Consider the following 27,546-nt stretch of genomic DNA (forward strand, 5'->3'; position numbering starts at 1 on the left):
TGTTAAACCTAGCAAAACTTTAGCTCAATCCATGCCAAAAAGATATTTAAGGGTAAATAACCTTTATTTCAGCATCCAGATTTATAAAATGCATGACCTGAAAACCAGAACAAGCTTCTGCCTCCCATATGCATGCATGCAGTTATACAGTGCAGTTTATAAACACAGTGTTTTGAACTGTACCCTTCTTAGATCTAATGTTTTTGGGAATAAAAATGCAATTTTAGACAAAGACAAATAGAAATCAGCATGAAATTAATAACATGTTCTAAGCAATATTATTTTGGTTTAAATGGGATTAGTTTATGTATATTGTTTATTTATTCATTTGGTGAGGAAAAGTACATAAAAGGCTCACGTGTGTTTGCTTCATATATGATAGGACTCAAAGGCAAAACTGACAAGATTGCAGCACTCACTGAAACGTGAACCAGTTTAAACTTTATGGTGCTACCGGATGGTCTGCAACTTCACAGAAATTATAGCATTTACAACTTTAAGTACTGCAGAATATATAACGTACAGTCTGAACTTTTAATGCAAATATAGATACTTAAAATGTTCATATTTGCATCTTCTGCAACTACTACTCTGCAATTTATGTCCGAACAAGAACATTCTGGAAACAAAGTGTCGCATCTTAAATTGGCTACTGTGAACAGGTAAATTATAATGCAGTGTTCTGCGAACATGACACTAACGCTCAGTTCAATCTGGGCAAATTCATTGTAGTGCTGTATACGTAACAAGTTATGTAGGGCTTTCCTTTCATCTACTTGATACATTCACACTAGGCATTTTTTTTTTTTTTTTGGTGCTCAAGCATGACTGCAATGTGTGTGATCTTTAAATGTGTACATTTTTGTCCAGTCTGAGATCATATCATCTTGGAGAAAGTATGAGGCATTTTTTTTTTATTCAACAATCTCTCTTTTTCTTAGATGCAGAAACCTGGATGTGTAAATATAAAAGTAAGGGGAGGTGAAGGCACCCTCATGTGGGTTGTAGGGAGAGACTTGCCCTGCTAAAATTAATTTTTTAAAGTATTTATGTGTTGCTTTGCTTGAAATTGATTTTACTTAAGGACTTTTGTGCTGATCACATGTACTCGAGTTAGTAGGTTTTGTGTCATAGAAATGTACTGAAAAAGTTTTTAGTTTCTATGAGATTTGATTTTTAATCCTGTAGAATTCTGCACTCTTATCTGCACCTGCAGCTCAGTCCCATAAGCGGTAACATAACAGTAAGCTGCCAGTGAAATACCTGTGATAATACTGTACAGGTGGAAATATATGTTGCTCTAAGTCTAAATTATACGTTTTCTGGATGGAATTCTGCTGGGTTTTCAGACATGTGAAGCAGGATAAAGAAACTAGTCAAATCTGTGGTCACATTCATCTAGCCATCAGCTCACAGACTCATGCAGAAAGCTGGACATAGGTGAAAAGTTGTTATTACAATCACTCTAAGAATACCGCAGACAAAGACAAAAGACTGTTCACAAAAAAAAAAAAAAATAGGAGGGTGAAGTAGCATTTCTTTTTAATTCTATAAATAGATAGGGGCCACAGTTTGGTGCAGTTCTTACTGCTTTTCAGAGCAAGGTGTCAGGCCAGAAATAACTACTCCAATTAGGATTAAATGTGCTTGTAGAGCACAAAACAACCCTCTAATGAACCTTAGATGAAAGAGAGTTTCACCATTATGTTGCAAGACACAAAAATAGAATGTTAATGGTTGAGCATAGTAAAACAAAGTAAAGAGAAAGTTTCTTTAGAGAGAAAAAAATCATCATTAAAAATATAATTCTTTACAGTGTTCAATCAACAATAAGCTACTGGCATTTAAAGGCAGCTTACACAACAGGGAGACAGTTTTCTTGTCTTCTTATGCAGAACAATGTTTTAATACTGAATGTACACTCTTGTACATGTACTCCCAAAGGCTCTTGTCACTACACTTTGGGTGGAAAGGTAATATTATGCAAATGGCACAGCAAGTCAGAAGTGTGCACTATGGAGACCTACAAAGTACATCATCACTGTCAAGTAAAAAGAAAGAGAAGAGGCCCTGCTGCAGGAGGACATCTGTGCTTTGTAAGTCCAAGTTCAAAGGTCACACATGGCAGAACAAAAGACAGCACAGTATGCAGTTTCTAACATTGCATCAGGGTGAGACAGACTATTATTTTTTCTTAGAAGGGAAGAATGAATAATAGCTGGAAAACAAGGTTAAAAATTACTACACTGTTCAGACAAAAGAAAGTCCAGAAATTAGGGCATTGAGTATTATTTCAATCAGAAGAAATTGTTTAAGCATAACGTAAAATAAAATTTAAAAAAAAGCAATTATACATCAGTGCACCTGCTATAGATTCAGGCACTGCAAGAGACTAAAGATCTCATTGTCTATGCAGTGACTGGCTGTTTTCCATAGTGTTGCAATTTGGAAAGGAAGAACCTTTTGTCATACTTTTTCTGTACTCGTGCCTGCAGAATATCAAGCTCCACACCCCTCCCCCACAGCCATGCCTATTCATAAAGGCCAATGATGTGCGCTTTGTCATACGTGTTTCATGAAAGCTATCATGTTGATGTGGCTTGGTACAGCAAACGGTGTGTCCCTGGCCCTTAACATGCACACTGTGCATCTCTCTTTCCCTCCCCCCTCATCAGTTGGTAAAAGCATTACAGCATCTTGGGCAGTCTCTCTCATCCCAAGTTTCCCTGCCTTCTGAAAAGTATATTGGTGTTAGCTGTTGACTCTAACCCTCCCTGACCAGTTCTTCCAGCTTCTGGGCTGCTAGTCAATCTTAGGATATTTCTGCAACAATCAAGGCTTCATCCATCCAAATCATGGACTAGACTGAATAAGAAATTATTTGCTAACAGCAAATCTTATGGACAGTACTGACTTTACAGGGGGATATACATTGTACAGGAAAGTATCTGAAAGGACTTGAATTAGGTATTCCTGACATTTACACTGGTTTCTGAATTAGAAAACAGCACTATATAATGGTGCAAATTAAAAAAGTGTGATTACTGTTATTATGGCAGTTTATTTTAAAGCCATCATGTAGAGATGGGTACAAGCCATTGTACTTCAAAGGCCAGACTGTTCATAAAACCCTACCAGTACTGTTGACTAGTAGGACACTTATGTTGAAGGGGTGTCTTTCATTAGTATTCTCAACAATTTTGGACAGTGACAACCCTGGTGTATGTTTAAAATCAAGTCCTAACTCTAATTTGGTCAACCTAAATGAAGTTCAGACCTGCTGACCAATGCTTTACACCCATTCATTCATTTTTATTTCTATAAGAGTTACAAGGAAAAAAAACTTCACAGTACAAATATCGGACCATTTAATTAAAGTCCAGTCAGCTTAAGAAAAAAATTTTTTTTTTGGGAAACTATCGAGAATTAGCATACCAAGACCAAATGCATACAGACAAGTACAGAGCATGCAAACTCTATGGAGCTACAACTTGGAAGACAGGAATAACCTCCCCGCCCCCCGAGAAATATGCAGAATAAACAGCACTGATTACTGTACCATGAGCATTAGGCAAAAAGATCTTATTTCTTCCCTTAATTGAAAGATTTCTTGTAGAGGGTAAAGAAAATAGAACAAGACAAATTACACTTTCAGTTCTACATAAGAAAGCTTGTCAAAATCTTGAGGCACACTACACTTATAGCTCTATACAATAAATTCTTGCTATCAAAATCTCACTGTGAACTGCAGATTGGGAAGAAGATGACAAGAAAGCAGTTATATGTGAAAGACAGCATGCTGCTATGAAGAGGTTTATAAACATATAGACAGAAAGATGGCTACTCAACTAACAAGGCTATTCTTTTGACTTAAAAATCCTTGCCACACTTATTAAGCATTAAGTGTCTGCTCACATTTACTTATTACATTTGTTTTTAAAGTTTATTATACTGGGTCTTTTTTGTTCTACTTCTTGTAAACAATTAAGCCTGTTCCTCTGTGTTCCCCAGTGCAAAAACTGTCTTTTCCCATCACATTTTTCCAAAATTACACATCCATTCCCTCTTTCTGCACAGTGTTCTGGGCACTTGGTGACAGTGCAACAGCCAAGCATCACAGCTGCTACCCTGCAGAAAGTTAGATATTTTTTGCCATCTGTTCACTAGTTTAAGTCACAGATCTGTGTGGTTGGACAATATTGTTAGGGTCCTTTCATAAAACACACCATGACATCACTCTAGCATCTACCACCACACAATACACTGGTTCAGCCTCCATCATCACCCACCTTGCATTATAACTCTGTCACACCTTTGCATTTCTATGATTACATTTACAGACACCTATTAGCAGATGCAAAAGATCGCAGTACAGACACACTATTAACCTTCTAAAATAACCCCCTGAACAGACTTTACTGAACAAAGATTTGTCTGTAAGACAGTACATTTTTTTTCTTTCTTTGCCTATCCATTAAACTGTAACACTCACAATGACAGCATCATCAAAGCAGAGATGTGTCACTATGAAACTAGTCAGCAACCAGAGCTGCCACTACACAGAGCACTCTCACAAAAAGAGGAGTTGATGGGGTTTCATTCAAAGCCCCTTTCCATAAAGCCAACATATGCAATTTCTAATCTTTGTGTGGGCAAGTTGGCAACTCTCTCTATAACGGCTGCTGCCTCATATGCAGTCACTTCACTACCAGACTTGGCATTACACAAACAAACCATACAGGGAAAGGAAATAGGTGTATAAATATAACCCTATTTATTTAATTACTGTTGTGGTACGGGAAGTATGGGTTATGGTAACTGCTGTGGAAATCAGTCTAGTTCCATGACTTGTACTTGCCTTACAAGAGAACTGGTCAAACTTAACAAAAGGTCGCAAGCACCATCATTCCTCTTTTCAAAAAGACAAAACAAAGTTATACACCCACAAAAAAGACACAAAGTGTATGAAACTATATTTCTCAGCATAAATTGCTTGATGCATTCCCTTGAAATCAACTGCTAATGGCATTATCACTAATGATCAGTTAGACAACTTAAAAAGTCAACAAATGGTTGCAACCAAATAAAGCACACAAAGTATATATATATATATATATATATATATATATATATATATATATATATATATATATATACATACACTGGATATAAAAAGTGTGCACACCCCTGTTAAAATGCCAGGTTTTTGTGATAAAAAAAAATGAGACCACACTAAATAATTTCAAAACTGTTCCCACCCTTACTGTGACCTATAACATGTACAATTCAATTGAAAAACAAACAAATTTGTTAGGGCAAAAAATATAAAAAATAAAAAACATACAATAAGCTGGTTGCATAAGTGTGCAAACCCTTAAACTAATAAGTTGAAGCACCTTTTGATTTAATTACAGCATTCAGTCTTCTTGGGTAGAAGTCTATCAGCATGGCACATCCTGACTTGGCAATATTTGCCCACTCTTCCTTACAAAACCACTCCAAATCTGTCAGATTGCGAGGGCATCTCTTGTGCACAGCCCTCTTCAGGTCATCCCACAGATTTTCTATTGGATTTAGGTCTGGGCTCTGGCTGGGCCATTTCAAAACTTTAATTTTCTTCTGTTGAAGCCATTCTTTTGTTGATTTGGATGTATGCTTTGGGTCACTGTTGTGCTAAAAGGTGAAATTCCTCTTCATCTTCAACTTTCTAGCAGATGCCTAAAGGTTTTGGGCCAAAAGTGACTGGTACTTGGAACTGTTCATAATTCCCTCCACCTTGACTAAATCCCCAGTTCCAGCTGAAGACAAGCAACCCCAAAGTATGATATTGCCACCACCATGCTTCACCATGGGATGGTGTTCTTTTGGTGATGTGATGTGAAGTGTTTTTGTGCCAAATGTACCTTTTGGAATTGTGGCCAGAAAGTTCAACCTTGGTCTCACCAGATCATAACACATTTTCCAACATGCTTTTGAGAGACTTGATGTATTGCTTTGCAAATTTTAGCCAGCCCTGGATGTTTTTCTGTGTAAGAAAAGGCTTCTGTCTTGCAACCCTACCCCATAGAGGCCAGACATATGGAGAATAAGGGAGATTGTTGTCACATGTAGTACACAACCAGTGCTTAGAAATTCCTGCAGCTCCTTCAGTGTTGCTGTACGTCTCTTAGCAGCCTTCCTTGACCAGTTTTCATCTTATGTTTTCATCAGTTATGGAGGGACGTCCAGTTCTTTGCAACATCACTGTTGTTCCCTATTTCCTCCACTTTTTGAGGACGGTCTTCACTGTGTTCCATGGTATACCCAATGCTGTGGAAATTTTTTTGTACCCTTCTCCTGACTGATACCTTTCTACAATTAAATCCTTTTGATCCTTTGTAAGCTCTCTGCGAACCATGCCTTTTGCTGTAGCAGGCAACTGAGTAAATGTCAGGAAAATCCTGCTAGGACAGCTGAACTTTATTTAGGGTTAATCAGGGTCTCTTTAATTGATGGCAGGTGTATGTACCCAAGAAACTGAATGCTGTAATTAAAGCAAAAGGTGCTTGAACAAAGTAGTAGTTTAAAGGTGTGCACACTTATGCAATCAGCTTACTGTACGTCTTTTATTTTTTATATTTTTTCCCTAACAGATTTGTTTGTTTTTCAACTGAATTATACAGGTTATAGGTCACATTAAAGATGAGAAAAGTTTTGAAATGATTTACTGTGGTCTCATTTTTTTATATCACAAAAACCTGTCATTTTAACTGGGGGTGTACATGTTTTATATCAACTGTATATATGTGTGTGCAGATAAAATAATAATAAATAATACTCACAAATGGAGCATGGGAGGCTCCAACACCCGCTTATATACAATATACTGAAAGAAAGTTGTGAAGTAGGATGTGAGCTTCTGTGCATTTCAAGTTTATTGCAGTCTCTCCAATCTTGTTACATTTAATGGAGATGTATAACTAAATAAGTAAGTAAATAAATAAAAAGTGCATTGTGTGTTAAATGACACATGGAGAAATTAAGTCACATCTGCAGATCCATACCAGTAAATGAGTGAAATGAAAATGCAAAAAGTGATGTGAGTTAGAACAAAAAAATGACTTCTGTATGCATTCATAATACACAACGGGCAATCAAAACTATTAAAATCCAATAACTCTATTGTCCTACAAAGAAGCTCACAACATACCACACAACCTTCTTTCAGTATAATACACTTTTATTTGCTCTGTCTGTTACATAGACTGCACATCGTGTTGTCAAACTAGCATCCATTAAATGTTGTTCAGTTGAAGCCAGCAACATGACAGACACGTAAAACACAATGTCACAAAATAAATAAATACTCAGAAATGGAGCATGGGAGGCTGTAACCTACTGTCCCTTGGAGTTAAAGAAATACAACTACCTCTGGAGTTAAAGAAATACAACTACCTCCACCCCTCCCCCAGTGCAAAAGCTGTCTTTTCTCATCAGATTTTTCCTCAAATATACTTTATACCACCCCTCATGTAATGTATTTATTATTGTATTCTGCAGATGAAATTAGCTGCGAAGGTCCAGGTACTGTAACAATAGTATTACCAATGACCCCCTAATGCTTGTTGTAACTATTTTTATACTACTCGCTGCAAGACAGAGCTCACATTCATTAAAACACAACAACATTTTACAAATAACTAGATATCATGTAAGCATAACATTTACATACAAAACAAACAAAAGGTATCTTTATGGACCCATCATAACTGATGTCTGACTTCAGTCAACAGACAGTGAAAGAGAAGAACGGTTTCCACGTGGGTCTGCAACTACTCATTGCTTGAAAGCATTTTTCAGCAAAAGACTTGGTGATTATCAAGAGCAGTATAATAAGCATTTTTTCACCAAGAAAAACTCCCCACCCTTCACACCCCATACAGAAATCTCTGCCCGCTGGATCCTTCCTGAAATATAATCAGCTCAAGGGCAATTCTACCTCAGGGATTTCGAAAAAAAATTTGCAGTGACCTTACATAAAACAGTGAAATTTAGTAGGCCACAAAATGAACATTCATTTTTCAAGCCATTAAACTATTCTCAAGTGAAGCTCTATCATTTCACTGGTTTATACTTTTGATGGCTTCTTTATTTTTTCTAGAATAAAAACATGCTGTGGATTAGCCCAACTCCATGGTGTAGAAGGAAAAAGTACTAACTGCAGTCCAGTTGACCCCCTGTTTGATGAACAGCACTGGTGGTGGGGGACCAGGTGGGGAAAATGAGAGTGAGTGGCTTACGCCAGCTTCACCCATTTGAGGGGGGAAAAGGCAGCTTGGCTCTGTGATGATGATAACTGCAGAAGTGCAAGTGTTTTTGCCTATAGCAAAGAACCTAGTGCGCCCACACTCAACAGCGGTGAGCTTCCTAGCCAGGAGGTTGCTCATGAGTGTTAGTATGCATGCACCACTAAAAGCAGGAATTATGGAGCAGGGAAGCTGCTGAAGGAGTGGGGACAGAACTGTCCTCAGGACCTGCAGTCTGGCTTGCTCCTTAACACCCATCTGTATCAGGAAGCGAATTAACTTGAGAGATTTCACTCTGATGGAGGAATGAATGGGTTAATTGAGCAGAGGAATGGGGAACCACTCAGCAGAACATGCAGATCAAAAAATATAAAATGTTGCATCTTGTTTTGAATACAGCCACAGAATATCTTATTTGTTACATACCTAGCATACCAGCTAGGACTGCACTTTCATACAAGGCAGACGATGTACTGCACACAGACTGCTTTCATATCGGCCTGGAAGGATATTTTTTCCCCACTATTTTCTTGCTGGTCTCTGCTAACCATTGAGCTCTTCCCCAGCCATCCCGCAGACTATTTTGTCCCCCAGAGCAACAGCCCTTCAACCCATTACTCCTTGGGAGTGAAAGCCACATGTAACAGAGTGCTGCGTCATCACCCATAGTTGGGGGGGTGAGTTTTTCTGTCCTTTTAGGACCTACATTCTCCTCTTATCCTCTGTATCTTTCAAGCAATGGATGTTCAATGTGCGTTTGGGGATCTACTCCCATACATCTCTGTGGAATGTGCTCAAGGACACTGCCTCACCACAACAGCACAGTATGAGCCTTGGTCTCCACTGAAGACTCTTGTATTGAATGCACACCCAGACAAATGTCCGTCCTCCTCCCCTAATGAGGTCAGCAGGCAAAGCCACATTATCTCTTACATTTCCCCAACACCAGCTCCTTCAGGGGTCTGGGTTGCTAGTCCATTCTAGGTTGCCTGGGCTGTAGTCAGGGGTACTGACTGAAAATCGGTTATTTTGTTTTCAAAAATGCATATCCTATGAACATGTGCGTTTATGAAAAGTAATGTACCTCTGACAGATGTTCATAGGTAGGTACTAGACTATCGGCCCAAGGGCCTAAGTAACCCTAGCCAACAAGGTTCCCTGGCTTACGCCATCCAAGAAAGTTAATTTCCTGTGCCCCTGTCAAGCACAGCCACAGAAGTGAGCCGCAGGGTGCATTTCCTATTTCCCATCCATTCATCAAGATTTTTCTTGAAGAGTGCTAATGAGGAACTTTGCTTGACATAGATGGGTAGCTTGTTCCAGAGTATAGGAAGTCTCTGGGACAGGAATCTATCCATTCAGCATGTCCAGTTTATTGTGGTGACAAGGTTTAGGTCCCTAGAGCGTGTAGCTCAGAGGGATTGGGAGTTCTTTATGTGGAGCATGTACAACAGCTCTGGGTTTAACATAGCTTTAGATGTTAGGCAGAGATCTCCTCAGAGTAGGCAATATGCTACAGAGTAAAGCTGGAGTTTTTTGAGACAATCAGTGTAGGGCATCTGTTTGAGGCCAGTAATCCTCTTTGTGAGGTACTTCTGTGGCCTCTCCAGCTGCTGCAGATGTCTTGTGAGGTACATTCCAAAAGGGTCATTGTACTCTATAATGGGTCCAATGAGTGTCGAGTAGAGGGGAACAATGACCTCTTTTTTCCTGGATGAGAACCCTTTTGTGATGAGGTGTGCCACATAGAAGGATTTCCTGACTACTGTGGCGATATAATTATCAAAGGAGAGACTACTGTCCACCTGGGTCCCAAGGTCTCTTATCACACATTCGGCATTAAGTAGACTGCCGTTTATGTGGTAGTTCATGGGTACAGAGTTTTTACCAAAGGGGATGACAATGCACTTTTTGGCATTGAGCTTGAAGCCATGCCTCTGACACCAGGCATCTTTCTCAGTGAGGCCCTTCTGTAGGATGTCCACATCATTTGGGGACTCTACTATGGCTCCTAGTTTGCAGTCATCTGTGAACTTCATTAGCCAGAGGCCTTCTGTGTTTGCATGTACTTCAGAGAAGTAGATACCAAACAGGAGAGGTCCCAGGAGTGAACCCTGTGGTACTCCACTTGTCATTGGCTTGAGGTCAGATTTGGAGTCTGCAACTTTTACAATGTGGGTTCTGTCAGTGAGCCAGTTGGCAACCCATCTTGTGACGTAGGGGTTTATACCTAGTTTAGTGAGTTTAGCTATAATTCTAGAATGGGGGATAGTGTCAAAAGCCTTGGCGAGGTTAAGATAGGCTGAGTGAACCACCTCACCCTCATCTACGGCTTTGGTGACTGCCTCAAAGAAGTCGATCAGATTCAGAAGGCATGATCTGCCTTTCACAAACCAGAAATGGGTGGGGTCCAGAGTTTGGAGGTTACCAATGTATTTTGTTTACGAGTTCCATGACGATATGTTCCATGGCCTTGCAGACCAGGCTCGTCAGGCTAATAGGACGATAGTTCCCAGGATTAGTGGTAACTCCCTCTTTGTGGAGTGGGATAACTGTTGCTGTGTGCCATTCAGTGGGCACAAAGCCTGATGTCAGATTATGATTAAACACGGTGCTTAGGTGGGGAACCAGATCGTTCTGAAATTAGTGTAAAACGCAGCCTGGGATGTTGTCCAGTCCCATGGATGCTGTGTTTTTTGGTTTTAGAGAGTGCAGCTTTTACCTGCATAGATGTGATTACAGGGACGCTGCATTCTTCCTGTATATATACATATATATATATATATATATATATATATATATATATATATATATATATATGGGCCCTTTAGGGGGTGAGAGGGGCGGTAAAGTTAGCACTGAACCTATCTGCCAGGATGTTGGCAATATCAGTTGATTCTGTAATTTTTGTGCTGTTGTGCTGTAACTCAGAGCAGATCTGGGTGTTGCCATTGAGACTATTGACATAATTAGAGAATGCTTTGTGGTTGGCCTTAGAATCAGTGGCGATTTTGTTTTCGTAGCTAGCTTTGGAGGATCTTATTAGGGATCTCAGCTTTTTACTGAGACTGACCAGGGAGCTCCTCCACTCATGGGATTTTACTCACTTTTGCAACAGTTTCTTCCGTCTATTGTAGAGTTTGGCTTCCCTTTTTTGGAGGATAGCGTATTGGTTCTGCACAATCCATGCACTCGTGTAAGTGCTTATAAAGTGCATTTGTGTAGGATTCAGCAGTCGTAACTGTATTGTCCATCTGAATGGGTGTCATGAAGTTTGCCACTTCTGTATTAAGAAGCATGAAGCTGGATTTGGAGACATTTTTAACTGTGGTTTCCTTAATGTTGGGTGGGGGCAGGATGCAGATATCTAGGGTGATTAGCTTACGGTCATATCTGACCAAAAAGGAGTTGACTTCAGGTGTGGAACACCGGTCACTCATGTTGGTAATGACTAGGTCTAGGATATTGTTGCCCCTGGTGGGGGTGTGGATAAGTTAATCCAGGGCACTGGAATTTCTGAATTCCAGAAAGCATTGGAGTGAAGGAGTTGGTACATGAGTAGTTTTCCCAGTTAATGGTGGGGTAGTTGAAAATCGCCCATTATTAGGGTGTTTGATTGAACCCTAATATTTTCCAGTATATCAAGAAAAGAGGAGTGGGAATCCTGGGGCATGGTGGGGAATCTGTAGCAAGCTACAATTTGGATTGCAGTTTTGCCCAGAGTTAGTTGCACTTGGATAACCTCGGATGCATTATGCTGTGCAACTAGCCTGGAGGTGTGGCTATCCTTAATGATTATGGACACACCTTAGCCTTTGGTGTTCTGGTCCAGGTTAGATGGCTGAAAAGTGTTGTATGAATTATAGCCTAGTAATGCAGGGGTGCTCTCTAGAGCCTTGAGCCAGGTCTCAGTCACTGCACAGATATCAATGTTCTCCATTTTAAGGAGTGCCTTGAGTGAGTGCATTTTGAGATGTATTCATCTAGCATTGAGTAGCATTACCTTCAGTTTTTGCTTGCCTGTTCCTGTTACGGGGTGAATTTGTCATTTGAACCTTGCCTAAAAAAGGCACTAGAGGGGTGGCAAGAGCCTTAGCCAGTATCCAGAATTTCAGGAGCGACAGGTGCAGGCCATCTCTGGCAAAGCATTATGGTCTATCGACCATATCATCCCAGGCAGACAGATAGTGGATCCCCTTAGAATGACACCAGAAGCTTAGCCAATTGTTGAAGTCAATCATTTTGTCCTTGTACTGCAGTATCATTCTGGGCAATGGCAGGATGCTACTCAGGGCTAGGGTCATACCTGCCTGGGCTACAAGATCGGGGAGCTCTTCCATGTCTCTTTTCATGTAGTCCAGGGAGGTACATCTCAGGTCATTCATACCAAAATGGACAATGACAGAGTCATATTTGTATTTATTGTGGAGTGACCTGAGTGCGTGGGTTATGTGGCGGATCCTGACACCTAACAGACAGCTGACAGTAACCTTCTCCTTGTTAAGCTTGGTGAGTGGGACATTAGTGTGCCTGACTACAGAGTCACCTATGACTAGTGTGTTGGGTACGTTGGTTTGCCTTATGGGCTGTGGTTTATTGGCACACTGAGTCTGTGGGCTATGTGTCATTAGGGTTGTGTTGGGGGGGGGTTGAGGTTGCTTGCGTTTCTATTTTGGAGGTCTCTGTTGCTTGAGCAGATTATTATTGAGAGCCTCTGTGAATGTTTTTGTGTTTCTATGTGTAGATTTTGGTGGTGTAGATTTAGTGGGACTATGTGATGAGTGTGATGTAGTGCAAGTGTTTACCTTCTCCTCTTAACTGTCAAGTTCAGTCTTAGTTGGGGAGAGCTTTACCTCCATTTTGGCTAGATAAGTGCATCTCTCACAGGTTGTGGTGTTGGGTGGTAGCAAGAGAGGGTTGTCTGTGTACATGAGGCAATTGCTACATTGCCTCAAGATGCCCAGATTCATCAGATAGACAGGAGAGAACACTGGGAGCTTTATCAACACAGAACACAAACTAGTCACTTTTCAGAAAAAAATATTTTCTTTTATTTCACACTATTTTTTTTAATTTGCATCAAACACTTGCTTTTTAGATGACAGCTAGAAATATCTTTAATCTGTGATGTCCTCTTTGAACACTGAGTCACAGCATCTACAGTGTGCTGTTCTTTCTCTCTCATATATATATATATATATATATATATATATATATATATAAATAACACAAGTTAATTTAAGCACACAATTTGCCTTCTTAGCTGCTGCTCAAACAATAATGTTGTAAAGTATGCAACTATAGGGTCATTTTTGTATACATCTTGTGACACACACACACACACACACACACACACACACACACACACACACGCACACCTTTGGAAATTAGAAAACCAGCAGCTGGCATTTGTTTGCTTTTGAAATGTGTGGCTTTTTTCAGTTAGATAACTGTTGCTGAGCTTTAGTACCTAGAGTTTATGGTTTTATAGTTCTGATGAACTTCCTGTTGTGAAGGAAATCACTAAACTGAAGTATATTAAAATTTGTACAGTATCACCAACAATGTTAAGTACAGTTAAATATTGCATAACTCAGTGAGGCAGCTAGCCATAAATGCCCAACAATGGAATGACTTGCCTATGCAAGTATAAAGCTTTCAGGGAACAGTCTGTCGCCCATAAGGCTACTCAAGTAATCAGAAAGTATGAAAGAGACAGCACATAGAAGGGGGAAGGAAACAACCAGGCAAGGACACAAATTATTTTTACATTAATGTCTTGACAAACTAAGGGTTTGACAGCATACAATTTCCATCATGTCCTAACTTATATTTGTTAATAGACTTACATTTTGTTTATATTAATTTACTTATAATTGCTGACACTGGGAAATGTTTCACTTTTTATGTCAATGAGTTACACTAAATAATATGGCTGGATAGCGTTTTATGAAAAAAAAAAAAAAAGAAAACACTTGCCTAATTTTGAGATCTAATGGATCCATCTCCCAATTTCCCTTAACTTGTCTGTTGGACACAGTTGCATAATTGTTGGGGAACGCACTAACCAACTGTAATATAATATATAAAGAACTGGAAAGCAATTACACAACTGCTAACCTCTTTCAGTTTGGCAAAAGCAGTCAGTAGTTACCCAAAAGCTTTACAATTCTTTACACATTATAATTTAAGTCTAATTACTTGTCCCAAAATTTATGCATCTATGTCTTACAGGTACATTCACACTAATGCAGAACATCAAGAGGCAGAGTCATTGGACTCCCATGCTCAGAAATTGTTTCATGAGTAAGTTTTTAAAATGCAGCTTTAGTTTTTTTTTTTTTTTTGCAAAACAACTTTATTTACACCACACAAGAAACAAGCAAAACAAGTTACTTAACCTTCCAAATGTTATAATGAACAGCTCAACCAATTCTCATTAGTGACACAAAACAGACTCATCATAAATACCTACATTTTTATCATGTTTATTGGAACATTCAAAATTATTTACTTTTGTTGTCTAGACTGCCAACTGACATAACTAGTCAGGAAGCCTGGGTTAAATTATTATTATTATTTTCCCATTTTTTCTCCTTTCCCACCTTATTTTGCTTTTTGGGGCTTTAACTTAAGGATTTTCCCCTTTCCTCTACATCCTAGATAGTTTATATGTTAGTCAATTGTTATTTTAGTCTATTTTCAATCTCTCCCTTAATGTGTTATCTTCTATCCCATTAATTGCCGTGCTTCTTCGACATGTATGCCAGCCAATGTGTTCACTTTTGCATACACTTCTTCTTCTTCAACTTCTTTATGTGTTTTCCTCCTCTTCCACCACTGACCTCTGAGACCTTCTTACAATTATATCGAATGTACTTTTTCCCCAGTAAAATTATTAATGCCACTAATACCTGCACTTGTGTGGAAAATTCATCTTCCCCTTACCAACACAAAAGAAACCTAATCTCCTTTCCTAGAACTTTTTCTACAACTTCACCTAAGTCTCTTTCTAGCTTTTATAATTTTGAGCAGCCATAAAATATAGGACACAAACTTCCTAATTTTCTAATTTTGAGCAGCCATACAAAATATGATACCATCTTATTGTCTCCCCAGATTTACACGTCCAAGAAACCAGATCCACTTCAAGAAAGATCCTCCTCAACCTCTCAGGCATGTGAAATACTTGTGGATACATTTCTACCCAAATATCCTGAATTTACTTGCCTTTGTTATTTTACTATTCAACTCTATACCTTTCACCAGGTCAGCCATGTTTTCAAGATTATTTCCCATATTTTGGCTTGCCTTTACTTTGGTTATATTTAAAGCTTTATACATTTTTGAAAATTGCTTCTTAAATTCTTTCTCCTCCTTAATACCTCTTGTCAAGGTAAATAAGTATTCATTCTTATTCTTTCTTGTTTACACCATCTGAGTGTTTTTACTGCCCAATTAAATCCAAATAATACATCTGACATCTCCCTGATAGGTTATATTTATCTGCTGACATGCTGACACAAACTATCTGCACAGTGAGACATTAATAACAATATCTCAGTGAAGTTCCTTGTGCTTTCCATATCCAGTGAAGATTGTGGGATTTTCTCATCACTTTTTTATAACCTACTGGCATCATAACTTCCTTGCCTGGTACTAGGATTGGATTCGATTTGCCAATAACCTGTGTACCTCTTCCTTCATTTTGACTAGGCTCCTAGAAATTTCCTCCCACTACTCCTTTTCTAAGAAAATTTCAAACCAATCCATTTCTACCATCCTTTCCATCTTATCTAGAATCAGCCTTCCATATTGCTTTATAATGTTGCATCTGAAGTTTACCATTTACTGAAAGCACTACTACCCAATACAGTTCCAAATCTGATATCAAAAGAGCCCTCCCTCTGATTTCTTTGCAGTTTATACTACCCTAGGTAGCTGTCTATCCCACACAAATGCACTCATCCACAGTTTCAGCTTTCAGAAGTCACCCCTCCTGGGTCGGTAACTCAATGGCATGTTGCAATAGTGACATGAAAAGCCAATTTAATGCTTGAGCCTTTTGATCTAGGTCCAGTATTAATCTTTCCAACTTCTGAATGACCACAAATTTGTATAAACATCCTCATAAGTTAGTTCCACTGATTTCTATACTGTCCCACCTATCCATATACGCAGACATTTTAATTGGTTCACCACATCTAAAAATGTTCATTCTTTTACTGAGACTGGCTTTGTTTTATTTACATTGAGTCTATACCCTGAAATGTTCCCAGAGCTGCTTAAAATGCTAAATACCCTAGCAAGATTTGCCACTAGATCAGGTAGTCATCAGAACACTGTCTGCAAACAAAGACAGCTTGCATTCCTTATTTCCCTACTGACAGCCCTCATGAAAACAATTTTCAGTTGAAATACAGAGTTTTAGCATGATGTTATGCAGACATATAGTACAATATTGTACTTCTGTAAGATAACAGAGCATCTCTAGACCACACAAGTGTGAGACATACAGCTGACAAAATAAAGCAAACACCTTAGTAAGTCTGCTTCAAATTTAAAAAAATATTAAGTAAACCATTTTTATAAATAACATTATAGAAAGGAAAAAACGAAGAGATTTTGTAATTATTTCTTGAAGAGAAGCCACTTCCATAGTTTAAAATAGAAAAAAATATCTGCTTCATTTAATGATTCCTCCCAACTCAGAAACAGACAGAATTAGGAAAAGTCACACGCAATAAATGATACTCGGTATAACTATTACTAAGAAAATTATACCACTCACGGTGTCTTATGCAGTGAGCTATGTTCTTGAAATAAATTGTTTGTATGTAACACACCTCTCAATGTACAATTTTCTGGTTGAAAATGTTACACTGGTTGTTATGCACTATGTAAACAACAAAAAGGCACAAACATTCGTATCATACAAGACAAAAAGAAACAAAATAAGGAAGACTCGGATGACCATTGATATATGTATGGGAAGAACATCCATCACATAAAAGATATGACTAGCTGGCTAATTCTAGAAAGGCCAGCCAAAGGGAGTAGGCTGTCTGAGTGGCCACTGGTCTAGAATCCGCTCTCAACAGTGAATGGTGTGGTTATGAAGTCAAACCACGGAGGAACTGAGAAATCCACCAGTTAGCTTTCCTACTACCAAAGAAAATTAACAGAAGCATGCTTTTGGGTCATATATAATAATATGCACAGTACCTTGACACACCTCATTGCATAAGTAGATGACAGGCAGCAAAAAACACAAGCTGCATCCTACAACAGAATGGGTCACTGCTAATAGACTCCCCTTAATAGCTAATCCTGCTGGAAGCACTACGGCTGATTAAAGGAAGAAACAAAGCAGAGTGCATGGACAAAGGCTCGATATCAGTAAAAATACAAATATCAAAATAAAACAAAATATTGAGCCGTACAGCACAGGACATTTTATTAATATGGAGAGTAAGTGATTTTACGATATTACACTGCTTCTTCAGACCACAGAAATACCCAACATATTCATATTTAAACTACTACAACCCATCAAGTCAGGAGCTTACTCCAATTAACAGTCTTAGAGAGACATGTATACACCTTCTCTCAGACTATCATAACACTCATACAAAAGTACTAAAAAACATACATATAGTTAAAATTTAAAAAATATAAATATCATCAGTATGTTTTAATGTGGCAATTTGTGTGCACGTAAAAAAGGCTGCAAAGTCACAGCATCATTAATACCAGGCGGTATATATACTTTAAAATGAATAATTCATTTCTGTTCTGCTGCCTCAGTTTTATTTTTAAAGTCACCACCCTTGATGTTCTCTAATAAAATCTCTAAAACAAAAAATTTAAATGTATGTTGTGAACCCTCAGCCATCACATGTTTCGCTAGACCATTACTCTCTGGAATTTCTTATGTTCCTTAAATGTTCCATAATACACTTTCTCAGTATACGATTAGTCTTCCCAATATAGAAGACTGGGCAGTAACTGCAATAACAAATATATTACATTTGTCCTTCTACAATCAGCATAGAAGTCACATTCAATAGACACTCCTATACCTGTATGAATATAATTACACCCTGTGTGAATATATTTTCATGCTGCACAACTTCTGCACAGATAGGTGCCGTGCCCCTGTGTCAACTTTTGGCTTATGGCCTGAAGATTTGTAGCACAGCTGTCTTTTAAGAGACATATTGTTCTTAAAAGAAAAATAGGGTCTATCACCTACTATTCCCTTAAGTTCATCAGAGCCCTGTAATATATGCCAATTGTTCTTAATAATCTGACAGTAAGTACTAACATCACTGGAAAATGTTAGTGGAACCCTGATCCTGTTATCCAAATGGGCAGGAACATCATTAGTAACAGCATAGGTGTTCCCTGAAAAATAAGGTTTACCTTTAGTGTCTCTCTCTGACAGACACTGTCGAACACAAGCATCTATCTCCTTCTCAGAATAACCTCAGGCCAAAAAATCATCTTTTAAAGTTCCTAAGGCCGACATTAAGTGTTCATCATTATTATACAATCTCATCATCCACAGGGTCTGTCCTCTAATAACATTTCTAGTCACATGTCTCGGGTGCATACTATTTTTATGTAGGAGATTATTTTTCCTATTAGGTTTCATAAATAGGCCAGTTTTAAATGACCCTAAGTCAAACCTACAATACTCACATCTAGACAGCTTACCTCATCCTTTGAATGCTGACATGCAAACTTTAAAAAAGAAGTTGTAGTATGCAAGTATCTAATGAATTCATTCAAAAGTTCACTAAAACTGCCCCACAAAAGAAAAATATTATCCACAAAACGGGTACACAAAATGATCTGTCCTGAGTAATCATTGTTATTCAAAACATACACTTCTTCCCAATGTGCCAAAGCCAATAAAATTTGTATCCTTCTCTGTACAGCTCGATATTTTGATGACATTTGTGGTTCACTGTTGCAGTCATCACTGTAGGGTTCTTCCTGCCAGCAGCAGCCCCCGATCGGCCAGAATCCCAAAGTCTGGATCGGGCGCCAACTGAGGTCGCATTTATCCTGACGTCAATGCGCTGGAAGGTATAAAGACCTCAGCTGATGCCATTTCCCCAGTCTTTCTTGCCGCGCGGTGCCCTTTGCAGTTCACTGATGCCGGTCGTCCTATTCCTGTTTGTTTTTGGATCTAATCCCAGGATTTTCATTTTTTACAGATAAGTACCCCGTTGGGGAGGTCTTTTTCTTGCTCCAGTCAGATGTCAGATTCTTTTCCAGCTTCTGGGGTGTGTAAGAGGCACAGGAATGCAGACAGGCCTCCGAGGTCCACAGCAAAGGATGTTACTCACAGTTATTGCCAGTTGCTGGTTCATCGGTCGTCAGTGAGGCGCCTTTGCAGCCCCTGTCGTCTGCCTCTTTTGAACCAATTGCCTGTACCAACTCCGGTGTGGGGCTGATGGGGTCTTCAGAATTGCCAGGGACTGGACCTTCGGATACTGCTCCTTCAGTTGGGTCTGGAGCCGGTAGACAGGTACCGGCTTCTGAGGGAGTTCTCAGGCCTTCACAGCTTCCTGTAAATGTGGATTCGGGTTTACATGCCAAGTCAAAGTCTAAGGCTCCAGCTAAAGTAAAGTGGCTAGCACAGGCACCTTTTGATCAGGGTCGTAGGCCTCTGAGGCAGATGCTTAGGATGGCTGAAGATCTCTTAACTATGATCAGGGGTTCTCATCCCCCTCCTGACAAGAAACCTAGATTACAGTCCGATTATGATTCTTCAGACCAAATTTCTGTTTCTTCTGCTTCTTCCCTTGAGCAGGATTATTCTTTTCCTCTTTATGAGGATTCTGATGCTGAAGATTCCTTTCCTTCTGCCTCTCCTCCTGAGGATTATTCTTTTGGTGAAACTTTGCATGATATGAGGGTACATTTTCACTGGAAAGGGCAGGACTTCTCTGAATCCAAGAAAAGGCTTAGGGATTTTCTTCTTCTCCCACAGCATAAGCCTCTGGCTATTCCCCCTGTATTGGACATTGTTGATGATGTTTTTTCAGAAGCTTCTCTCTCCTGATTCTTTTCCCCCTACTCCGGCCAAACCGGATAGGTATTATAGGGTTCCAGATTCTCATAAATTTCTTTTTAAAAATCTTTTGTCTGATCCGAAAACAATTTCTCAGGGTCCTAAGAGTGTTAAAGCGGCCTCTGCTAAAAATCCTATTCCCTTTGACCGAGAGTCCAGGGCTTTGGAGAGATGGGGTAAAAAGGTTTATACTTCTGCTACATTGTCTATTAGGGCTTTGAACTGTCAATTTCATATGCTGAAGTATCAGCAATACCTTTTGTCTGTATTTAAACAAAAGATGTCAGCTGTTTCTATTGGTGCAGATAATCAGGAGTTACAGGATTTATTGCTTGCTATTGAACAGGTGGGTAAACATACCCTGCACTGTGGTTTTGATTCTATGGAAGCTTCTTGTAGGGCTGCAACAACTGGCTCTGTTATTAGAAGACATGCTTGGTTAAGGGATCAAAGCTTGCCGGATAAGGTTAAAGCCAAACTTTTGGATGCCCCTTTGCAGCACGATGTTCTGTTTGGGTCCAAAGCTGAAGAGGTATTGAAGAAAATGGAAGACAAAGCCAAATCTATGCAGACTGTTAAGGATTTTCTACAGGTGCAACCTCCTAGATTTAGCAGACACTGGCCAACTAAACCTTGGTCCTTTCCGGGCTTGGACAGGTCTCAGAGAGGCAGACTCAGGCGTTCCAGAGGTAGGGGACAGTCACAGTCCCATTTTAGGAATAGGCAGTGGAATGCCCTCTCTTCCAAGGGTGGTGAAGATAAGTCTCAACCCTACCGAAAACAGTCTTTATGACTCTCCCTTTCTGGTTCCAGGGGCTCCTCTCCTGGAAGCTCCTTTGGGGGGAAGGATTTCTCTCTTTTATCAAAATTGGAACCACATAACCCGGGACAAATGGGTTCTGGAAATAGTCTCAAGAGGTTACAGATTTCATTTCCACACTTTGCCAAAACCAAACGGTTGGCCAGACCTGCCAAATCATCAGTGGGCAGAGGCATTGGCAGGTTCAGTCCCTCCTGGCTATGAGGGCCATAGAATTGGTGCCAAATTTAAAAATAGGGCAATGTTTTTATTTCAGACTTTTCCTGGTTCCCAGGAAGGAAAATTCATGGAGACCAATCCTGGACCTCTCTGTACTAAACACCTTCCTAGATATACCAAAATTCAAGATGCTCACTCTGCAGCAGCTGCTGCCTATGTTGGGCAAGAATGCTTGGAAGGTGACTTTGTACTTAAAAGAAGCTTACCTGCATACTCCTATAAGGCAAGACTGCAGAAGGTATCTGCGTTTCAAAGCGGGATCGAAACATTACAAGTTCTCTGTGCTGCCCTTTGGCTTATCTACTGTGCCCAGGGTCTTTACGAAGTACCTGGCACCAGTAATGGTGTTTTGCAGACAGAAGGGGATTCAAATTTACCCTTATCTGGATGACTGTCTTCTTCAAGCGGATGACAAAGACACTCTACTTCGGCATCTAGCCTTTGTGCAGTGTCTTCTTCAGTGCCTCAGTTTCACAGTGAATATAAAGAAATCAAACCTGGTATCCACACAACGGATTACTTTCCTGGGTGCTCTTCTGAGTACTTCAACCCAGATGGCTTCCTTGACACCAGACAGAAAAGTGCAACTGGCTTCTTTTTTCCGACATCTGGCTTCAATGAAACAGCTGACTGCAAGAAAAATTCTGCAGGCTTTGGGTTACATGGCCTCCTGCATTCTGCTAATACCATATGCAAGGCTGTATATGAGGAAACTGCAGTGGTACCTCAAGAGTGTCTAGTCTCAGCATTACCACAGTTTGGAAACAGTGGTCACGATTTTGCCTTGTCTCCAGCGAGAGTTTCTTTGGTGGGCTGAAGCCTGTCTACAGAACAAGGGGAAGCCTTTTTGTCCTCCACTGACCAACCAAGTTCTGACAATGGATGCTTCAGATTATGCATGGGGAGCCCACATGCATGGGAGATGTCTTCAGGGTGTTTGGACAAAGGAGCAAACGCACCTGCACATAAATTTGAAGAAGATGCTAGCTGTACAGAATGCCCTGATAGCCTTCAGGGACCTTCTTCTACCAGGACAATTGTTGATACGGACAGACAACACTACAGTGATGTGGTACATCAACAAGCAGGGGGGGGGGCTCTCACTCTTACCCCCTGTGCAGATTAGCTATGAATCTCTGGTACACTGCTCTGACCTGCAGTGTCGACTTACAGGTGCAATTCCTGCCAGGAAAAGACAACACTCTGGCAGACGCATTGAGCAGATGCATTTCAGATCCACACGAATGGATGTTGGATGTTCAGGATGATTATAAAGGCTTGGGGATGTCTGGACATAGATCTCTTTGCATCCCCTCAGAATCATCAACTTCCAACATTCTGCACAAGGACCTACCACAAACTAGCATGGAAAGTGGATGCCCTCTCATTCAGTTGGAAACACCTCTCAGTATATGCTTTTCCTCCCTTTCCTCTTCTACCTCGGGTACTTCTGAAGATAAAACAGGACAGACCGCACATGATTCTACTGGCTCCCAATTGGCCTCGGCAATTCTGGTATTCCACTCTGATGAACTTGGTTCAGGAGCCTCCCTGGACTCTGCCTCAAATCCCTCATCTACTGTCTCAACGGGACGGCCAGATACTGCACAGTCATGTTGAGACTCTGCATCTAGTTGCCTGGCGGATCCAGGGTCTGTAAACACCTCTGCCCTTTCCAAACAGGTATTGGATGTAATCCTTGAAGCTAGAAGGCCCAGCACTAGAAAATCTTATGCGGCAAAATGGAAAAGATTTTGCTCCTGGAGTCAAGTCCAGGGTAGTGATTCTTCTTTTCCGAACATTCCTCTGATTTTACAGTAGCTGACAGAGTTATTCATACGGGCCTATCTTTTTCGTCTGTTAAGCTTCATGCTTCTGCTATTTCTGCACATTACAATACAGATCCTCTGATTTTTTCTCATCCATTATTTAAACAATTTCTTAGAGGGGCTAAGAATATTCGGCCCCCTATAAGGGCTCCTGTTCCCACTTGGGATCTTAACTATGTTTTGGAGAAATTAACTTTGTCTCCTTTTGAACCTGCAGCTTCCACAGATTTAAAATTTTTGTCTTGGAAAACTGCTTTTCTTTTAGCTATTACCTCTGCTAGAAGAATTTCGGAATTGCAAACACTCATGGCTGTGGAACCCTTCCTTATTTTTCATCAGGACAGGGTATCTCTACGGACTAATCCCACATTTATGCCCAAGGTGGTTTCGGCAGTGGCCTTGAATCAGTCTATTCATTTGCCTACCTTTTATCCTAATCCTCAAAGTGAGGAAGAAAGTCTTTTTCACTCTCTAGACGTGCACAGACAGCTTCGTCTATACCTGGACAGGACCAGGATATTCCGGAAATCTGATCAGTTATTTGTCACTTATGCTCCTACTGTTCAGGGGAAAGCAAACACTAAGCAAACTATTTCCAAGTGGATTGCCCATTGCATCAAGTTCTGTTACTCTTATCATGGCAATCTGGTTCCTGTTAATGTTAGGACTCATTCTACCTGGGCTACTGCTACTTCAGCAGCTTTTCTTTGTGGGGTTCCTACCAAGGATATTTTGGAAGTTGCTACTTGGAGTTCTGTAAATACTTTTTCTAAGCATTACAACCTCCCACTCTATTCTAAATCCAGGACCGGTTTTGCTTCTGCGGTTTTGCAAGGTTTTGTGACAGCTCCCTCTGTTTCTCCTCCAGCCACCCTTTCTTAGCTTTGGGACTCAACCCTACAGTGATGACTGCAACAGTGAACCATGAAGGACATAGTACAGTTGTGTACTCTTAGCATAAATGTAGATGCTCTAGTGTGTTCACTGTTGCAGTCTGGGTTACCCTCCCTCCTATCCCCTCTTTTGTTTTTTCCTTGAGTATTGTCTGTTATGAGGTATTTTGGCTGCTGAGGTTTTGGGCATGGTTTCTTTTTTAGCCTTTTCTTTCGGGGTACCTGACATCTGGGGCAAGAAAAACTGGGGAAATGGCATCAGCTGAGGTCTTTATACCTTCTGGCGCATTGACGTCAGGATAAATGCGACCTCAGCTGGCGCCCGATCCAGACTTTGGGATTCTGGCTGATCGGGTGCTGCTGCTGGCAGGAAGAACCCTACAGTGATGACCGCAACAGTGAACACACTCGAACATCTACATTTATGGTAAGAGTACACAACTGTACTTTTTACTACAGCTGATTATGCCTGAAGGAAAATGTCTCCCTTCAGAGGAATATACACCCAGTGATGGGTTATGCCAATGGAAATGCAAGCCTAGCAGGGTGTATACATACGAGTCATCATGGAGTGCAATGGCAGGCCAAGAAAGTTTAAAAAAAAACTTCAAGACAACCTTTTTCATACAAACACAGATGTCTGAAAGTGCAAGGTAGCTTTAAAGCCCAGATCAGGGACTGCACACCTCATATATCCTGGGGAAGACAAACACAAAAATACACACAGCAAACTGGCTGTGCGAAGTAAGACTACATCTTAATAAAGTCTGTCCACAATAACAGCTGTGACTGTAACAAGCTCTGTTAGACAGACTCAGTCTCATCAGTAAAGCAAAATGCATAAAGCAGAGAGAAGAATTTCTCTTTTTTAGATGGAAACATTACTTTCTTATATTCAGTTCTGAAGTGAAGAAATCAGAAACAAATGAGTCAAGGAAATATATTTTCTTTATAATGGAATAACAAAATACCTAACTTTAATTTTAAATCATCCATATTTATACATTTTGTAGATGCACTGTATACTTTCTTTTACAAAAATTACCAAATGTGCTGTTTTACTTTATAGATCTCCTGATATACAAATATTTCGCAATTCTGTGAAATCCTACGATTCTGAGGGAATTCTGAAAATCTGAGTTAACAGTTTCTGCTGAACTTTGTTTCTGTCTCAAGGACACACTGCAATGTTACGCTAGTGACTTTCGTAAACTTGATAAAAAGGAAGGCAAGTCAAAATTAGCACATGATAATGAGCTTGAAATTCTTGCTGAGAAGGATTTGTCACACCCTGCAAGGAGACAGAGATAGACAAATATGATGCAGGGCATTTGAGACCCAGTTTTCTCTAAAAAATATTAATGCAAGCAGAAGCAAACTGGAATAAATGGCAAAAAGATGTTACAATGGTGGTGTATCAATCAGTAAAACACACTTTTTTTAAACGCAGGTTCCAATACAGTTATTATTCATTGTAGTTTCCCCACAGTTAAGCCATGTAACAATACGATGCAAGTTAAGTGGTTTCTATTAAAATAACATATTTACATTATTTCAAATACATCAAACTAATGAAAAAATATTATATCCAGTGTCACATCCCCTTGCCTTGTTCCAACACACGATCAACAGAGCTGCACTTAAACCTAAGAATTTATTTTAGGCAGTATTGCATATATTACATCCAGCTAAACACACTTCAGAAACCCACAGGACTACTCTGTGAGCAGACACTTGTCACTGAGATCTGCTAGGTCTCCAGTTTAACTTTGCCTTGCATAACGCTGTTAAGATAATAAGTAAAAACTGCATCGGCTGGAAAACCAGCCAGCCATTTATTTCCATCATCCTCAGAAGACATCACCTCCACATCAGCAATCAGAATCCTGCAGCAGCAGCAATGTGCCATCAGACAGTCTTACACATCAAACAAGATTGCATGCCCTCCTGTAGTGTCACCTATACCGAAGCAAGTAATTTACACATCAAACAAGATTGCATGCCCTCCTGTAGTGTCACCTATACCGAAGCAAGTAATTTACCATCAAACAAGATCGCATGCCCTCCTGTAGTGTCACCTATACCGAAGCAAGTAATTTACACATCAAACAAGATTGCATGCCCTCCTGTAGTGTCACCTATACCAAGCAAGTAATTTACACATCAAACAAGATTGCATGCCCTCCTGTAGTGTCACCTATACCGAAGCAAGTAATTTACACATCAAACAAGATTGCATGCCCTCCTGTAGTGTCACCTATACCGAAGCAAGTAATTTACACATCAAACAAGATTGCATGCCCTCCTGTAGTGTCACCTATACCGAAGCAAGTAATTTACACATCAAACAAGATTACATGCCCTCCTGTAGTGTCACCTATACCGAAGCAAGTAATTTACACATCAAACAAGATTACATGCCCTCCTGTAGTGTCACCTATACCGAAGCAAGTAATTTACACATCAAACAAGATTGCATGCCCTCCTGTAGTGTCACCTATACCAAAGCAAGTAATTTACACATCAAACAAGATTGCATGCCCTCCTGTAGTGTCACCTATACCGAAGCAAGTAATTTACACATCAAACAAGATTGCATGCCCTCCTGCAGTGTCACCTATACCGAAGCAAGTAATTTACACATCAAACAAGATTGCATGCCCTCCTGTAGTGTCACCTATACCAAAGCAAGTAATTTACACATCAAACAAGATTACATGCCCTCCTGTAGTGTCACCTATACCGAAGCAAGTAATGGTGTACTTCAAAAATGAACTCGGATCATTTAAACGGCAAAATAAAAAGGGTACGACTCTGACTGGTCATTCCAGAATTGAAACACAAGGTTATTTTACTGCAAGGACATGACATTTTGCCAATGGAGTGAAAAGCACTCTAAGCCATACAGAGGAAATAACAGAAAGTGTCATTATGCTGATCCTGTTGGACAAACAATCTTCAAAAGACAGAGACAAGTAACATTCCAAAAGTACGTGTTACCTTGTTTACAGCGTCATTCATGGATATGTGGCCTGTTCCCAATATTGCAGTAGGTGCAGCAACAATACCTACAATAAGAAAATAAAGTTAGAACTCAAGCATTTCAAATTCAAACTAAAGACCTAGAACAAAAGCAATGCATGTGATACCAGGCAAAAAAAAAAAGGTTAATGGATTACATAGTCAAGCATTGCAAGAATGGGTGAGACTCTAAAACCAGTTACACCAGCAACTGCAAGGTCTGTGCTGGCACTTCTATGGCTTTGGAAAATGTACCACTGCCGACATCTGCAGGGGGTAATACAGATGTAATGCAGCTAAAGCAGCATCAGCTAATGCCACAGGAAACTGCCATAGAGTTGGCAAACGTTTGTTTAAAAGGTCATCTCAATAATGCTTTCAAATGTATACATTA

The 27,546-nt window shown here is 39.9% G+C and overlaps 1 protein-coding gene across 1 annotated transcript in view; it reads right to left on the reverse strand.

Moving 5' to 3' along the window:
• LOC122787645 (nesprin-2-like) overlaps nt 1–27,201 on the reverse strand; it is a 493,963-nt gene extending 466,762 nt beyond the window's left edge. Inside the window, exon 1 of the mRNA XM_044054502.1 lies at nt 27,132–27,201. The gene's annotated coding sequence lies outside the window, so the exon portion shown is untranslated. The remainder of the gene's footprint in view (nt 1–27,131) is intronic.
• Nucleotides 27,202–27,546: the final 345 nt, after the last annotated feature.

This window comes from Protopterus annectens, chromosome 1.part0, assembly GCF_019279795.1.
Source record: "Protopterus annectens isolate FY-2018-M chromosome 1.part0, PAN1.0, whole genome shotgun sequence".
NCBI lineage: Eukaryota > Metazoa > Chordata > Ceratodontiformes > Protopteridae > Protopterus > Protopterus annectens.